The 13,161-nt window shown below is 33.4% G+C and overlaps 1 protein-coding gene across 1 annotated transcript in view; it reads left to right on the forward strand.

The window, feature by feature from the left end:
• Positions 1–13,161, forward strand: part of mub (poly(rC)-binding protein mub) — a 346,307-nt gene that overhangs the window by 67,296 nt on the left and 265,850 nt on the right. Inside the window, exon 2 of the mRNA XM_090163435.1 lies at positions 9,616–9,707. The gene's annotated coding sequence lies outside the window, so the exon portion shown is untranslated. The remainder of the gene's footprint in view (positions 1–9,615; positions 9,708–13,161) is intronic.

Raw genomic sequence — 13,161 nt, forward strand, 5'->3', positions numbered from 1 at the left:
AGAACTCGAGGGAAATGAGTAGTCAGTTTAATATTTATGACTTCTCTTTATAAGGTGGCGTCCTTTTGACAATTGCTATTTCGGGTATATTATATTTTGCCGAGTAAGTTTGTCTTCCGCTAAGCTAAGACGCGTTTTTAATATAAAATTTTCAATAGTTGGGTGTACACAAAGCTTCTGTAACTTCTTCGATTTCTACCATTGGACACTTTTATCGTGAAATGTTTTCCTTACGGATTTTGTTTTGTTATAGTAAAAAATATTTCGTTGTATCAATTATTATTTAAATAAGAGTTTTTTTCACTTATTAATATTATTATTTCAATAACATTTATAGGGAGAATACCCGTTTTAGTAATATTTATAGAGAAAATACCCATTTTAGTGTTATTTATAGAGTAAATACCCATTTTAGTAATATTTATAGAGAAAATACCCATTTTAGTGTTATTTATAGAGTAAATACCCATTTTAGTAATATTTATAGAGAAAATACCCATTTTAGTGTTATTTATAGAGAAAATATCCAATTTTGTTATATTTATAGAGTAAATATCCGATTTTGTTATATTTATAGAGTAAATACCCATTTTAGTGTTATTTATAGAAAACATATCCGTTTTAGTGATATCTATAGAGTAAATACCAATAATTAAGTTATTAATTATGTTAATATTATTTAAATTATTTACTATGTTAATATTATTCAAGTTATTTACTATGTTAATATTATTAAAGTTATTTACTATGTTAATATTATTTAAGTTATTTACTATGTTAGTATTATTTAAGTTATTTACTATGTTAATATTATTTAAGTTATTTACTATGTTAATACTATTTAAGTTATTTACTATGTTAGTATTATTTAAGTTATTTACTATGTTAATATCATTAATTTAATTGATTTATTATAATATAATCATCATTTATTTAAGTTATTTTTATAATTTATCATCATTTATTTAAGTTATTTTTATAATTTATCATCATTTATTTAAGTTATTTTTATAATTTATCATTTATTTCAGATATATTTACATTTTAATCAGAATTTATTTCAGTTATTTTTAAAATTTAATCATCATTTATTTCAGTTATTTTTATATTTTAATTATCATTTATTTCAGTTATTTTTATATTTTAATCATCATTTATTTCAGTTATTTTTATAATTTAATCATCAATTATTGTTTAGAAAATATTTATAATGAAAATACCAAATATTATTTAGATAAAATTTATAATGAAAATACCAAATATGATTTAGATAACATTTATAATTAAATTTCCTATTTTTATTTAAATAATATTTATTATAATAATACCTATCGTTATTTAAATAATATTTATTATAATAATACCTATCGTTATTTAAATAATATTTATTATAATAATACCTATCGTTATTTAAATAATATTTATTATAATAATACCTATCGTTATTTAAATAATATTTATTATAATAATACCTATCGTTATTTAAATAATATTTATTATAATAATACCTATCGTTATTTAAATAATATTTATTATAATAATACCTATCGTTATTTAAATAATATTTATTATAATAATACCTATCGTTATTTAAATCATTTTTATAGTAAAATATCTAGTTAGTTTTGTACCAAGAACATATTTAGTCTGAAAATCGAGAGCGGATTTAAGCGCAATTTTTAAGAATGTAATTATTTGAAGACTTCATCGTGCTTATTGGGAAGTAGAGGAACGGGACAAAACAAACGCATTCAACGCCTCTAGTGTAGACGAATTAAACTAATTGGATTGAGCGGCCCGTGAAGCAACGCTTTAAGTCCGCTTGAAACTTTACAGGTAAACTCAGTTATAATTGGTTCTTTTATAAAAGCGGTCGATCTTGTTACGACTAACAAGATCTCGGCGTACTGACCATATATAGGATTCCGCGGGCCAAAACAGTAACCCCCGGCCTTCCTCCCTGGTCCTTTGTATTTGATCTTCCTCGCCTTTGAAGTAACCGCCGAGGGCGACACGACGAAGGAAATAAAAGCCCACGCTGAACGCGACCTTTAATGGCTTTCTTTATACTATTGGCTCGACTTAACTTCTACTTCTTCGGAGTATCGTCGAGCGTTCTTTCCTGATTGGCCCGCTCGCCGTTCCTAATCCGCGAACGATGAAGCGTAAAAACGACGCGGGCCCGGGCCCCGGCCGCGAATTGAAAGGGAAGCCTTCGGGAAACAAATCTTTATCCATTCGGGGTTCATTCTCTTCAAGCCCCGGGAGATACGAGTACACCGACCTAATTGACGCTACACTCCGAGCCCTACGGAGGGGTAAAGTTTGCGTCCTCTTCCCTGGCGGCGGGGCCAAAGGAGAAGGTACGAGACGAATATACCGTAGGTGTATGGCGGGATAGAAGTCATCGGGGCGCTTCTAATCTGGCTCGTACTTGGCGGGGGTATTATTTCTCGCGTTCATCTCTGTCGTGGCCGCTGACTACGGAGACGGACAAGCGACTCTCGAGTCCGCGGCTCCTCTTCAATATCGCCTCCTCTTTTCTCTTTTACGACTTATTTCCAGGCCTGGCTTCCAGGTAAACAAGATCCCGATCCGATTCCCTTCTTCCGGAAACCTTGTTATTAGATGAACGCCCGCCTAGATGCGGACAGTTTGGCAATAAGCCCGGAGTTTTAAAACTATATTGAGCCCTCTTTTCCAAGCTGACGGACCACCTCGACGCTAGCGCCCTCTTTAATCACCGTATTAAATCGAGGCACCTTGCCCGTCGCTATTAAACCGAGCAATTTTAGCCTCCGAAACTTTGTTTTTGACAGTCGTTGTTTGAAAGTTTACTAATTTATTTATTTTCGTCACTTGGAGCGGGTGTAATTCTAGTTTGTTCCTCATCTGCTTTTATAGAGTATGTCGTTCAATATTATCAGCTAGGCTAATATCCTTGGCACCACCCTAGGCCCAAGTCATCGAGCGACTTTGAATGCCTTTAAACCGATGGCTGGGCTGGTGGCAAGCCCTTCATGCCACGCGAGCTAGCAGCTCCCTACACTAACTACTACCGTTAACCTCTACATTTTTTAATTGGAAGAGGAAACCGAAGAGCTCGGGGGAAAAACCCTTTAACCAGTGGGGAGATAATTTGCAAAGGAGTTGTTCCGATTTTTCACACAGTTCCACAAGCTGGGATCGAACCCGGCTCTCCTTGCTGCGAGGCGAAAGTGCTTTATTTCCTTTTTCCCCTCAAATTTTCTTCCTATATTTACCTTTTTTTCTCCCATTTATTTTTATATTTTCGATTTTTTTCTCCCAATTTTCTTTTTATATTTACCTTTTTTTTCATAAAATTTACTTCCTATATTTCACTGATAAATTTCCTATAATTCCTTTAAAGTATTTTAAAATATTCTGTGGTCATCCCGAACGAAAATGCTGCTTAATGTTTGATGAAACTGACCAATACCGTTTACGCGTAATTCACGTAATTTAAAGAACAATTATTGATCACGCGGCTCATGTTCTCTGTTGACCCGAATACGTTCTGATGGTTCTAACGTATATATGGTTTAATCAAAGTATCTTCAAAAAGTACTTATTCTTTCCGTAATGGATGGTCCTATCCCGGCCGAATGCGATAAAACAGAGCCACGAAGAGGCCGATTTCGAGATTAATATCGAAAGAAAATTTTTATACTTTTGGTCGAAGGAACGGGGAAAATGCTTTTCCTTAAGAATTGGAAACCCCGAGAACAAGAAACTAAACGGAAGACTGGGCAGACAAGGGTTAAAATAAGACCGCGAAGGCTGGGAAGATACTGAACTGACCATAATTCGTGGTCAGATATCGCGCTATTTAATCTTGATACGGAGTGTCCTAACAAATGACGTTGTCCGCCGGTGCCTGATGGCGCCATCTTTAATCCTGGCCAGTTTGCGTCTGCTGGAAAAGCGCTTTTTCCAGCGAAGCCTCTAGTTGAGGCCGCCCACCGATACCTGGTAATTTACTTAATGGACGGATGCGACGTACCTCTGCCTCCGAGTGAACTGCCTGGTTAGGGTCCGTGCGCTGAGAGACTCGGGATGGGACCGTGGTTCGCATTAATTTCGGGGGTGCCGGCGCCCACTCCTCCATATCCCGTCCACAGGAGTATGACACTATTTATTACTCCATTATAAGCCACCCTGCTCTGAGGACCCAGTCGCCTTGTTCTACAACAAGCCACCAGGGATTACAACCTCCGTCCCCTCCTCCACCGCGCACGCTATTTGTCACCAAGAGTGAGAGAATGACTTCGCAACCTTTGTAATGATGGTCCTATTAATTTTCAGACATTTTTACCCCGTGTCTCTTTTAGTTACCTCTATATTTGTTATATATATTTTTTTAGTTTTATAATCTAAAAAGTATGTTTAGGGTACCATGGTCTAGTTTCACACGGCACGAGCCAATTAGAAGTTTCTTTTAAGTAGATGAGCATACGGTGAGATGGATTGAGATTAACTTTAAATATCGTCTAAAAAAACAAAAGAAAATTCTAGTTATAATTAACTTGCAAGACTCCCAGCGATCATATAATTCTGAAATGGTCGTATAAAATCCTATAATTGCATTTTTCTCCTGTATTTTCAGAATATTTGATTAAATTCAAACTGATAAATTTTAAAATATTTACATACTAACAAAAAAAATATTAAATTATAATTTTTCACGTAAAGCAATGAAAATTCAAATGATGGAGCAGATTCGATAAGATTTTGAATTGCCTTTTCTGATCTGTTTCAAGTAGTGATGCGAATTTACCGGTAAAAATAAAAACGGTAAATTTAACGGTAAAATTACTCGTAAAATTACCGGTAAATTTACCATTAACTTTTTTATTTAATCAAAATAATGGTTTGAGGTCACAATAATTATTAAAACAGTATTTTAATTTTACCATAGCCTTAGGTTACATTAAACTTAGAGAAACCTGCTAGATAACCCCTTCGAAATACATTTAAATGTATCGAACGTGCATGAAATCACAGTGCCGGGAATTCGGAGTCTTTAACGGGAAAATGGTTTGGTTTTCTGGTCCAATGTAAAATGAAATTGTTTCTTCTTTTATTTGAAGTTTAACAAAATATTTTTGGGTGTTTTTTGCTTTATGAAAGTAATTGGTAAATTTACCGGTAAAACCACTCGGTAAATTTACCATTACCGGTAAATTTACCATTACCGGTAAATTTACCGGCTCACATCTCTAGTCTCACGTTGTTATGATTCCTTTTAAATTCACACTAAAACTTGCTCATTTCTATATTTTAAATTGGTAATTTGATCCTATTATTATCCGATCATTTTGACTTTTTTATCCAATAATTTGGAAACTTTCATTCTGTAATTCCTATATATTTTTGAGCCCTATTCGCTGGGAGCATTAATCATCAGAGCCACCATGCGGCCAAAAGTGTAATATCCTTGACGATTGGTTGTCGTCAGCGCAAACCCCGCTATGTAATTTGGTTATACCGCCCACTAAGTAAAAGCTTACGGTTTTTGCCATAGGCGGTAATTTAACGAACTTCTCCGTAGCCAGGTGGCGTTAGATACCCAACCTCCTTAAATTAACTTCACCCCGTTTACGTTTGCAACACTTTTACAGGCCTATTTTTCACCCAATTTTTATAAAATGAAAAATACCTTATTCACGAATTTAGGTGTTTGGTTACGCATTATCCACGGATTACAATATTTTAATTATCATTTTATTTTAATTACGCTCGAGCGCTGTTATAAGAGGCGAAATTTTGTCGTATTATATTAAATGTCTTTATTTTTTCTCGCGTCAGATGTCTGTGATATATATCGGTTTCACCTTATGGAAAGAACATTCCCAGAATTCTTTCGAAGCTCTCGAATTCTTTCATTTTCTCTTTACTTTTCTCCTCTCTTTTCTTGTACTCTCTTTTTCTCGGATAATTCACTCCCCCCCCCTCGCGGCCTGAGAATTCTATTCGTATCTTGGCCGATCGCGCGAAAGATTTCAGCCGCATTCCGCTATACTTTAACCTCGCCGTATAGTTTGGATTTGAAATCGAATTTTATTTTTATTTATTAAACGTCTTGGGCTTTAAATTTTCTCTGAGATTCTCGGCACCGTTACAAAGTTTATATTTCTTAAAAATCTTGGATCCGATTGCGATGTCGGTTGCTATGTTGTGGGGAACGAAAAATTAATTTTTAAAAGAGCCGGGTTTAGTCAAGAGTGTATTTATTTGTTTTAAGGATAATTTCTATTATCAAATAATCATTTCTATTATCAAATAATCATTTCTATTATCAAAGAATCATTTCTATTATCAAATAGAAATGTTTATTTGATATTAGAAATGATTCTTTGATCATAGAAATGATTCTTTGATAATAGAAATGATTATTTGATAATAGAAATGATTCTTTGATAATAGAAACGATTATTTGATAATAGAAATGATTATTTGATATTAGAAATGATTATTTGATAATAGAAATGATTATTTGATATTAGAAATGATTATTTGATAATAGAAATGATTCTTTGATAATAGAAATGATTCTTTGATAATAGAAATGATTCTTTGATATTATAAATTATTATTTGATATTATAAATTATTATTTGATATTAGAAATGATTCTTTGATAATAGAAATTATTCTTTGATAATAGAAATGATTATTTGATAATAGAAATGATTCTTTGATCATAGAAATGATTCTTTGATAATAGAAATTATTATTTGATAATAGAAATGATTATTTGATAATAGAAATTATTATTTGATATTAGAAATGATTATTTGATAATAGAAATGATTATTTGATATTAGAAATGATTATTTGATAATAGAAATGATTCTTTGATAATAGAAATGATTCTTTGATATTATAAATTATTATTTGATATTATAAATTATTATTTGATATTAGAAATGATTATTTGATAATAGAAATGATTCTTTGATAATAGAAATGATTATTTGATAATAGAAATTATTATTTGATAATAGAAATGATTATTTGATAATAGAAATTATTATTTGATATTAGAAATGATTATTTGATAATAGAAATGATTATTTGATATTAGAAATGATTATTTGATAATAGAAATGATTCTTTGATAATAGAAATGATTCTTTGATATTATAAATTATTATTTGATATTATAAATTATTATTTGATATTAGAAATGATTCTTTGATAATAGAAATTATTCTTTGATAATAGAAATTATTCTTTGATAATAGAAATTATTCTTTGATAATAGAAATGATTATTTGATATTAGAAATGATTCTTTGATAATAGAAATTATTCTTTGATAATAGAAATTATTCTTTGATAATAGAAATTATTCTTTGATAATAGAAATTATTATTTGATATTAGAAATGATTCTTTGATAATAGAAATTATTCTTTGATAATAGAAATTATTCTTTGATAATAGAAATTATTCTTTGATAATAGAAATTATTATTTGATATTAGAAATGATTCTTTGATAATAGAAATTATTCTTTGATAATAGAAATTATTCTTTGATAATAGAAATTATTCTTTGATAATAGAAATGATTATTTGATATTAGAAATGATTATTATCAAATAATTTCTATTATCAAAGAATTATTTCTATTATCAAATAATTAATAATTTCTATTATCAAATAATTAATAATTTCTATTATAAAATAATGTTCTGTAACATTCAATAACGCTTCGATGAAACGTTACGTATTTTGTGAACAAACCCTAAACGAGGAATGTAAAATTTCTTATTTAAAAAAGTTGAAATATTTTGCGGAATAACGTTTTGAAAAAAGAAAAAACTAATGAAAAGAGAGTCGTTTTAAATCCGATCTTGGGCGTGCAGAATTGCTAAATTATAGCGAGGCGAAATAAAACTCTGGTTTGCGTAGAACACGAGGCGTCCATCGAGCTTTGTCTGTGTAAACAGGTGGCGTGATTAATGCCCGGATAGTTTGTTTAAGCGCACGCCCGCTGTAGCGGAGTGTATGAACAGACGTTTTCCGTACGCCTTTCACCGCCACCAGGACACGGGTCCGTATAAATCTTTACAGATTTCGGGGGCTGACGCTGTTTTGTTTGTGCAAATGATGCCCAGTTTATTAGGTATACGTCTCGACTTGATTAAAGGTTGGGCCACCACCGCCACCGAGGTCGCTATCCATCCTTCTCATTCGCATCCGGGATCACACGCTCTCTCATCTTGAGCTTCCGGGATACGCGGGGATTATCAGAGGCTGAGAACGGAAGAATGAGAATTACCTGGCCATCTCGAGGCGTATAAGGTCTTGTTCCTACTTGGATAATTTAATTATAGTATAGCGTAGGATGTGAAATGATAAATCCATCATAAATTGCGGGGCCACGTCGTTTAATAATAACGGGGTTGCCACGGTACCTGGAAAACCTAGAATTCCTGTAAAAGTCAGGGAATTTGGATATGGGTATAAAAATCAGGGAAAAGTCAGGGAATTTTAAAAATTAGTCTAAAATCAGGGAATTTGGATATGGGTATAAAAATCAGGGAAAAGTCAGGGAATTTTAAAATTAGTCTAAAATCAGGGAATTTGGATATGGGTATAAAAGTCAGGGAATTTTAAAAATTATTCTAAAATCAGGGAATTTGGATATGGGTATAAAAATCAGGGAAAAGTCAGGGAATTTTAAAAATTAGTCTAAAATCAGGGAATTTGGATATGGGTATAAAAATCAGGGAAAAGTCAGGGAATTTTAAAAATTAGTCTAAAATCAGGGAATTTGGATATGGGTATAAAAATCAGGGAAAAGTCAGGGAATTTTAAAAATTAGTCTAAAATCAGTTAATTTGGATATGGGTATAAAAATCAGGGAATTTCAAAAATTAGTCTAAAAGTCAGGGAATTTTAAAAGTAAGTCTAAAACCTGGAAAAGTCAGGGAACTTGAACTGTGCCAACCCTGAATAATAATAATTTAAAATGACTGATAAATTCGAGGGGTTGGACATTTACCAAAATCCCGTACACTTTGTCTAAAATCGCAAAATCTTTTAACTCTCTCTATGTTAAATTAACATTGAAATCCCAAAATCACTTCAATAAGTAATGATAAAATCGCCAAAATCTCTACGAAATCCCGAAATCCCGTACAAAATAATGGCAAGTGTCCGACCCCTCGGATAAATTCCAATTTTGAAATAATTACTTTCTGAAACGTGACGAATCGTAAATGAATTTCGCGTTCTAATAATTCATAATTATTTTACCAAAGGTCTGTTAGTTAAGTTCCGTTAGCCAATTTGGCAAATTGATTTTCTCTCCCAATTTCGACCCGCAACTAGCTCTAGGTAATCCGAACAAGACCAACGTCGAAATCTGCTGAATTTTAAATTATCTTTTGCCGTGGTTTAAATTGTGTTTACATTCTGTTATTTTTACTTAAAATGTGTTTTCTTCTACCTTCTCTAGGAGAGAGAGATGGACTAGGATTCTATAAATTTTTAATGCTTATTTAAATTTTAGAATTTTAATTCCCTGTCTTTTTTATTTCGGGAGACGTACGTGCTTATGCATTTTTAATTTTTCCATTTTCTAGTGCTGCGGCGGGAGTTATATCATCCCTGTCCCTGGATCTCTCATCTCACTTTGTATTTCTCGGACGGACGTAGGACTGAAGCGCCAAATTAGGTTCGTTACTTTTCCATTTTTAGTCTGACGCATTGGATTATACTCTGTTTAAGAGACAAATTTTTCCATCTCGTTTTGCTCGACACCATTGACAAAGTTAAAGTGGCGCTGGGATATTCCAGGTGGTCTGTTCTAGGACTATAGCGCCCTCTAGCTAGAGGGGATGGAGGTTAACTTAAAAGTATAATCAGTGTTAACAAAAGGGTCCAGGAAAGTGGAAAATAGGGGCCAATAGTGGAAAATATGTTAAAATTTGGAAAAATAAAAGTGGAAAATATGAAAAGTAGTTAAAATGTGGAAAATTTCGGAAAAATAGTGGAATATATGGAAACAATAGTGGCCAATAGTGGCAAATATGTGAAAATAGTGGCTAATAGTGGAAAATATGTTAAAATATGGGAAACAAAAGTGGAGAATATCGAAAAGTCGAAAATATGGCGGGTAAAAATTTAAAAATTCAAGTTTTATATAATAATGCATAATATAGTACAACAAAAATAAGAAAAAGTATTATCTGGAATGCAAAGTCTTAAATCTGAATCTAGTGTCTGATTTATAAATTATAAATCTGAGACACTTGAAAATCGTAAAATTATCAATTAAATGTTTACGTTTTTTTTCAATAAAAATATATTGTCCACTATTTACCACATTGACCAGTAAATTTATTGTCCAGGCAGGAAAATTCCACTATTTTCCATAATAATTTCCACCTATATTTTTCTACTTCCGTAATTCTTTAATTCAATTACAGGGCCCCCAGAGGTCCTATAATTCCTATAATATCCTATATTTTCAAAAATGTCCTATAACCTCCTATATTTTTAGAAAAATTCCCCAAAAGTGCTATAAAATCCTATAATTTTGATATTTTGCCCATTTCAAATCCAGCCACTCGGTTAAATTGCTAGATTTAGCTATAGAATAAATTTCTATACCAAGTCATTCTAGTCAATACTTTTGTTATTGTTAACATGGTTAGCTACTAGTATATTTTGTGATAAAATGGTTAAATAGTTTCTATTTTTTAAATGAAAATCAAAGATGTTTTTCTCTAAATATAGATTTTGTTTTTAAATGCACAAAGTTAGTAAATTAAATATAAAATCCTATAATTTTGTAAAAATTGTCCTATAAAGTCCTATATTTTTAGAAAAATTATCCAATATTTCCTTTAAAAAAATTTAAGATTTGAGTGAGGGCCCTGCAATTTTATATTGATATATTACAGCGCTTTTCTCGCCAAATCATCATTAATCTAGATGGCGACTAAAGCGCAGAACTATAAATAGCAAATTGGCCAACTTGTTATACATATTTTTATGGTCCCGAATGCAAATTCGGAGTTTGACGCGTTACGTATTGTTTAAAACCCGAGTATAGCGTGTAAGCTGACATTTGCAATTAAGGGCCGTTTGAAGGAAACGTATACGTCGTTTAACCGTCGTAGATTTTACCGCCTCGTTACTTATTCGGAACTAGCGGGTATGGGTCGAATCGTGTTTTCGCCCATTTGTCGTTTTCTCGCGTCTTAACTCGCGGATATGACGTCGAAGTGACATTGATAGATAATACCAAGTGTAGACGACGTTAGTCTCTCGCTGGGCGGCTAACAAATGATGTTCCGAGAGGAAAGTTGTTACTCCAGATCGTATATTATAATCAAAATAATCTCGGCGCTCTTCCGTCAACGAAATGCCAATATTTAGTTGAAATATTGGTTCATAGAGGGCGCCAATCTCGCTTTGCCCCTTCTTTTTCTAGATTTAGTCGCGTTTTCTTCTCAGTAATAGCACGGCTTGGCACGGCTTATTTTCATAGGTTAGAATTCAAAAGCGAGATGTGTAGGACCGTTACGAACTGCCAGCCCGCGGCCCAGGGGAATTATGGCGTTTGACGCGCCATCTATCGATGAAATGTTGAAACTATTTTTTAGATATTTTTTGTATTTTTATGGAATATGGAGTCGTGACTCGTGAATTAGCGGATGTTTATTTTAGCTTCTGAAAATAATTGAAATAGTTATAATTAAATTATACTTAGATTTAAAATAATAATAATAATAATTAATACTTTTTTTCACAATCAAGCTGAAAAAATCTTATTTTTGTTTTAAGTGGTCAAAAACATTTTCAGTTGCCATGACAAATCGAATGGGTAGTGCAACGTCTCCTTTTGGGAAATTTCTTATCTCATATAGGTCTACATTACGGCCGACTTTGAACCAAATCGGCAATAAACATCTCGGGTACTCTCGTTGTTAGTTTTCACGACTTCTTTCGGTGGTTGTAATATAGTTTAGAATTTTTCTGACAAAGTGTACTTTAAACCACGCCGTGTCGTTACTAATTTCCTCGAAACGAAGGAAGAAAAAAGGACAGGGGGAAATGTCGCTTTCGTGCAGATTAGCGGCGTTGTTGTCACGGGACGTTGGACGGGCGGTCGCGTTTTGCTAAAACAGTCACGTCAAATCCAAACATTTTCCGTTCGACGTGGAAACCGATAATGCAATTATTGAGCCGTAAAGTGTTAAATGTTGATTCCCCGAAGCTGGACTGCGGCCGTGCTACGAGTCCGAGAACTGTCCAATTGCAGCCCCGAGCGACGGATCCCGTTCTCTTCTTAATAGGCTCGCGTCCTAATTCCAGTCTGACCATTACACCGAACGACCCTTTTTTCTCCATCGCCTCCAGTCACGTTTGAGGCAATTCCCGCACTCTCCGTTCCATATTAGCAAAAAGGTACCATCGGTAGCAAACCGGAATTTCGTTCAACGACTGTACTCACGCTGATTTGTTCAGTCGAACTACGTCTTTCCCCTTTATCTCGGTTAAGTATCGGAATTTTTCCCGTTTTAAACGCGCTTCGCTTCATTTATTGCGCCGTCGAAATCTGTCCCGTATTTGAATGATATCTTTTTGGAGCAAACAACCATTTAAATCTAACGCGTGTACCCACCGTTTGGGACTAGACACTCTCGGTAATAATAATTCGAAACCTAGCTGCCGCGAGATTAATGGTGTCGTCTTCGGTCTCCATTACCTCTTGCGATTCTGGTCCCTTGTCCGCCGCGGTAATGATTCTAGGTCATACCAGAAACGACCAGCTCTCCCCGAGTTTAATCACGTTAATTTGAACAAATGGATATTTGTGGATTTTGTAAATACGCGCCTGCCTCTAACTGTTTTTATTCAGATATACTCTATTAAAGTGGGGGGATCGGGGATTTCGAGGGTTTGATTGCTTTTCGAATTAGATATTCCCGTTTTGGAATATTTATTCGAAATCGCCGCTCTCGAAACTTTGCCCATTTTCGTGGAATTGCATAAGTTAATATTTGAAGAGACCATCTTCGTTTGATTCTTAAGCGGGACCGTCTTGATGGAGGAAATGCGAGCTCGAATACCCTCGCATTTGGAAGATACAGGGTGGAAGTCTCAGCCGTGGTCCAGCC

The sequence above is a fragment of the Leiobunum rupestre genome, chromosome 11 (genome assembly GCF_980474605.1).
Source record: "Leiobunum rupestre chromosome 11, qqLeiRupe1.1.hap1, whole genome shotgun sequence".
Lineage (NCBI taxonomy): Eukaryota > Metazoa > Arthropoda > Arachnida > Opiliones > Sclerosomatidae > Leiobunum > Leiobunum rupestre.